A 6290-nucleotide genomic window follows, 5' to 3' on the forward strand; every position below is an offset into this window, starting at 1 on the left:
TTTCACCAACAAAACATATAACACAAAAAATGTCGTTGTCGTCGTCCCCCCAGTTCTTCAAGTCCCAAATTTTAAATTCAGGCTGGTTTTGCATTGGTTTATACATTATGTCAGCCAATTTAAACCAACTCAACCGTCATCTGCCTGGTGAACGTCAACCAGGCAGATGCGCCCTAAAGGCATGCGCGCATCCGCCTGGTTGACGGCAGACTGCTGGGCGAGCGCTGGCACTTTGGCATGGGGGGTCAGATGAACGTATCACAAGCCTGTGCTGGGGGGAGGGCGAGTGTGGGTCCACCATCCAATATAAAAAAAAAGAAAATCACCTCTTAGATTAAACCAATAACCATTTATAAATGCAATAATTGTATGGGAGAGACAGAGACATGAGAATTGCACTCTTTGACATCTGTTCTAGCATTAATGTTTTGACCAGCTGAATTCAATGGGTTGGTTGGGGATTTCCCCTTTTTTTTTTGTCCACGCCGAAAATTTGGTCTTACCAAAAAGATGAAGATGCACACATATGTCATTTTGTCCAGTTTGATGGTGTGTTAAGCCCAAACCACACCAAAGGGTCAGGTAGGGACAAAACTTTATTTTTTTAAGGTAAACCACACCAATGCAGCTCATTGAGTTGCAATGAGTTGCATTGGTGTGGTCTACCACACCAGTTTAAAACAATTATAGGTCTCACAATACCACAATGGTATTACTATACCATTGTGGTCCTTGGCCTGAGACCTATAAAAATTTTTTTTATCAATGTTGTTACTCAAAGGCAAGACTGTGTTGTGGCAGGTAACAAGTAGCTTAGTGAGAAAGGATGCTGGCTACATGATCAGGAGATTGTGGGTTCAAACCCAACTCCAGTCTTTACTTTCAAGACCGATTTCCAGAAGAACAAAACTCAAAAAAGAAGTAGTGTGAAGGCCGGTACCAGTGGTGCAGTCAGTGGGCTAGAGTGGCGATGACCCTGCCGCCCACCACACCCAGGTGCAGCCATCCGTTTGTGGGGCAGGAGTGGACAGGCTAGTAACTAATGTGTAATAGCAAAGCTTTATTTATCTGTTTATGCAGTGCAATACTGCCACCATTTGGTGGCCAGTTATACTGGTGTGATGTGTGCTAGCCTCAAAGTGGCCCTATCTAGCTATCTTGCCTCCTGTCCGGACATTAACCCTGCACAGCCTTGCTTGGGGAAAACCTGATGTGATTGGTGCGTTACTACTATAGACACATCGCCCTACCAGGCAGCCACTCTATTTGGTCGTGGACCCCCATGTGAAAAAATGTATGACAGTATGTATGTAAGTATCCACAATTTGGCAAGATGTTTTGGTACATTCAATTGTCAGAGGTCAGAGCCAGGAATTGAACCTGCAACCTCTTGTTTCATAGACCAGGCCATAATCCAGTGAGCCATTGATCTTTTATTTAATGTTTATGTAGCCAGGCAGAGTTTGAGCCTCAGGGGCCACCATACAATGCCTGCACTGTCATTTCCTCATTGTTAATCAGAGTGAGTATTTAAAGGCCCTGCAGTCAGTCTACCAAACATAGGCTGTGGGTGTTGCTGGCCTGGCTCAGCTGGCTGTGGGTCTTCCGACCTGCGCCTCAATTGTTCTGTGTTTTATCTTTTCCCTGACTGGGTGAGTAACATGATGCATGATGTTGTTTTTGAGCATTGTGTATATAAGCAGTATTTTAATCATTTTTGTTACTACCCAGGTTTAGGTCATGTGTCTCGAGTCCTGAAGTGACGAGTCCATGTGCTGAGAGGGATACTATGAAAGAACACAGACACTTGAACTTGTGACGAAAAGAGTTGAGCCAGAAGGCAAAGCTCTCTGTCTACCGAGCAATCTTCGTTCCTACTCTCACCTATGGTCATGAAGTGTGGGTTATGACTGAAAGAATAAGGTCGCGAATACACGCGGCCGAAATTAGTTTTCTTCGACTGGTGGCTGGCATCTCCCTTAGAGATGGGGTGAGAAGTTCAGTCACACGAGAGACTCGGAGTAGAACCGCTGCTCCTTCGCCTGGAAAGGAGTCAGCTGAGGTGGTTCAGGCATCTGGTTAGGATGCCTCTCGGGCGCCTCCCTAGGGAGGTCCTCGACGCACGTCCCACTGGGAGGAGACCCCGGGGCAGACCAAGGCGCAGTTGGAGGAAACGCATCGACTCACTGGCCTTGGAACGTCTCGGAATCCCCCAGGAGGAAGTCACTAATGTTGCTCTGGAGAGGGAAGTCTGGAGCACTCTGGTGGAGCTGTTGCCCCCCGACTACGGATAAGCGGTTGAAGATGGATGGACAGACAGACACTTGAAGGTATATATGTAAACAATTTGGTGTTCTGATTTGGTTGATGTATTTTGCTATATTGTACTAAATGGTTGTTTGTCTCCACTTCCTTAGTAATCACCACTGCTGTGGTTTACCTGGTCACCTGCTGGTCAATCTCTTTACCTCAGCCCCACCTGCTGGTCAGTGCACAGAGGAGCGTCTCTGTCATAGGCCCTTTAAGGTGCTGACAGTCAAGAAGGCTGTTGAGATGTATTAAAAATGATCATTAATTGCCTGTGTATATAAATATATCATTGTCATTGTATGTATATTTATATATGCTTTTATACTGAAACCGGATGCCGGATGTGTCAATTGTGTTGACGTGTATATAATGAGTAAAATAAACACACTCTCAGCCATGGTCTAGGAAGCAAACCCACATCTGCTCTCTGAGTCTCTTTATTACCCCTCCGTCATGCTTCCGGCTAGCTTTGGGTTGTTGTTGATCTGACGCTATACGCTAGCTTTGTTCAACAGGTCATGGAGCCCAGTGGTAGAGGCAACAACCAATGGAGCCGTATTCGCTTTGACGGAGATGAAAGGAACTTTGAATTATGGTTGGTAAATTTTCTCGGTTACCTCCGGCTGAAGGGGCTGAAAAACACCATAATACTCGGTGCGGAGGAGGCCGCAGCAAGAGACGCTGAGGACGCCGAGAAAAATGAAAATGCTTACGCTGAATTGGTTCAAGTGCTCGATGATACAAGTTTGTCGTTGGTTATGCGTGAGGCAGCGGATGACGGAAGAAAGGCGTTACAGATTCTGAAAGATCACTATGCGGGCAAGGGGAAACCGAGGGTGATCAGTTTGTACACAGAGCTGACGTCGCTCCGGAAAACTGCAGATGAAACAATGACAATGAGCATATATTATACGAGCAGAAATAGCTATCACGGCACTGAGGAATGCGGAAGAGACTTTGAGTGATGGCTTGCTAACAGCTATGGTTCTGAAGGGGCTGCCAGAATCTTATAAGCCATTTTCCATCCACATCGCACAAAGTGATGACAGGATCACCTTCGCCGACTTTAAGTCCAAACTGAGGAGTTACGAGATCACTGAAAGGTTCAGTAGCAGTTCCGGGGATGACAGCGTGATGAGACTAAGAAGCAAGGACAACGACGTGAGACTGTCCTGTTATAACTGCGGCCAGAGAGGGCACAAATCGTTTGAGTGCGGAGATGCTGCTGGTCAGAAAGAACAGAGACAGTGGTGCAGTCTTTGCAGAAGTCCAACACATAACGACACCAACTGCAGACGAAGAAGACGGAAAGACAACGTCAATGTGACGTAGGATGAAGAGGAGCACGCGTTCGCCTTCAAGGTGGGCCAGGTGAACCGCGACTCGGACGGCGCCGGGAGACCGAAGCAGAGATTTTGTCGGAGTAATACTCTGAGCAGAGGGCTGATGGTCGACACCGGGGCTACGTCACATATTGTGACCGACGTGAAGAAGTTCCGAAACTTCGATGAGAATTTCGAGCCACGGAGGAATGTTCTGGAGATGGCTGATGGAGTGAGGGCCTCTGGCGTAGCGCTGAAGAGAGGTACTGCAGTGTTTTACCTGAGAGATACCAAGGGTCGAGAGGTGGAAACGATGCTGAAGGGGGCGCTGTATGTTCCATCCTTTCCCCAAGACATTTTCTCAGTCAACGCAGCAACATCAAATGGAGCCACATTCATCTTCAAAGAGGGACAGAACAAGTTCATCCAGAGAGACGGCACGACATTCGACATTAGGTACATGACAGGTTGTTTTATGTAAACACCGTTGATGAGAGTATTGATGTTGATGAATGTCATGGATGCTATGACATCAAGACGTGGCATGAGATTCTGGGACATTGCAACTACGAAGATGTGTTAAAACTGCAGAATGTAACTGATGGTATGGAAATTAAAGGCAAGGTTGATATTTCCAAGTTGTCATGCGATGTGTGTATAGAAGGAAAATTTGCTCAGAGCCGAAATAGAGAACCAGACCAAAGAGCTAAAGCAGCACTAGAACTTGTACACACTGATTTATCTGGACCAATTGATCCAACGGCTAAAGACGGATTCAAATATGCTTTAGCATTTACTGACGACTATTCAGGAGCTACTTTTGTTTATTTCTTGAAATCTAAGAGTGACACAGTCCAAGCTACAGAGAAGTACATTGCCGATGTTTCACCTTATGGGAAAATTAAGTGTATTCGTTCGGATAATGGTACTGAGTATACTTCTGGTCACTTTCAGGCATTGTTAAGCGGAAAGTCCATTAGACATGAGACCTCAGCTCCATACTCACCCCATCAGAATGGGACAGCTGAAAGAAATTGGCGAACGCTGTTTGAGATGGCCAGATGTATGCTGATTGAGTGCAAATTACCAAGGGAATTTTGGACATATGCGGTAATGACGGCTGCTGTTATTCGAAATAGATGTTTCAATAAGCGTGTAGGACAGACCCCATATTACATGCTGACAGGAAAGAGGCCAAACCTTTCAAGAATGAGAACTTTTGGGTCCCCATGCTATGCATATAAACAAAATAAGAAAAAGTTGGATTCACGATGTGAAAAAGGGATATTTGTAGGATATGATAAAAATAGCCCAGCTATTTAGTGTTTTATCCCGACACTGGGAAGGTAACTAAGCACAGATTGGTAAAGTTCATTCAAAGGAATGTCATTGAGATTCAGACCCAAACAGATTGGGATGATGATTGCAGTGGGGGAAGGACTGTAAACCACCTCCCTGAAGATAGGGAAACTAACGAGACACAGGAACAAGAAGCAGGGGAGATGGATGATTTGGTCAGTGCTCAGGCAGGTGACAGTGGCCAGAGTGCAACATATCCCAGAAGAAAAGTGAAACCACCTCAGTATTTAAAGGATTATGAGTGTCAAGTAAAATCTGATGACCTAGATGACATAACCTTTGATTATTGTTATAGAGTCATTTGTGATGTGCCACACACAGTAAAGCAGGCAATGGCATCACCTGACTCTAAGTTATGGGCAAGAGCTATGGATGAGGAAATTGAATCACTAAAGGAAAATGACACGTTTACCCTGACTAAACTGCCAGAAGGCAAAGAAATAGTGGGGGGTAGATGGGTGTATGCTTTAAAAACAAATGCAGATGAATCTAAACAATTCAAGGCACGTTATGTAGCCAAAGGTTTCAATCAAAAACCAGGTGTGGATTATGAAGAGACTTTTTCACCAACGGCAAACCAGACTAGTGTGAGGGTATTGATGCAAAAGGCAGCACAAGAGAATATGATCTTACACCAAATGGACGTCAAAACGGCCTATTTGCATGCACCAATAGATTTTGAGATTTACATGAGACAACCAGAGGGATATGAAGTTACATCTGAGAATGGGGACATGCTGGTGTGTAAACTAAATAAATCTTTGTATGGTTTAAAACAATCAGGGAGAAATTGGAACAAGATTGCATGATTTTTTAACTAAAAATCAATTTATTCAGAACCCAGTTGATTATTGTGTTTACACAAGGGCAGGGCCAGATCTACCATATGGGCACTTTGGGCACGTGCCCAGGGGCCCTTGGCCACCAGGGGCCCCTCAAAAAAAAAAAAAAATGCGCAAACATGGTGAAACAACCACTTTCATTGAAAATCCGGTAGAGTACGGTTGTAAGGAGATGTATAGCTGCGTGTCTGACTCTCCCAGTGCTCCGCCTCCACCCCCGGACGAGTAGACAGATACGGCTCCGCTCTACAGACAGTCAGACACATAGACACACACTCTGCACTGACGTCTCCTCTCTCACACACACACACACACACACGGAGTCAGAGAGAGGGCCACTGCACTGACTGCAGGAAGGAGAAAGGATTATAGTCTACTAACCTTGTAACCATAAAAAGCTTTGCTGTTTATCTTCAATCAACCAAAATAAAATCCACACGTGAGAGGGACAGAGAGT

Source organism: Electrona antarctica, assembly GCF_951216825.1.
Source record: "Electrona antarctica genome assembly, chromosome: 24".
NCBI lineage: Eukaryota > Metazoa > Chordata > Actinopteri > Myctophiformes > Myctophidae > Electrona > Electrona antarctica.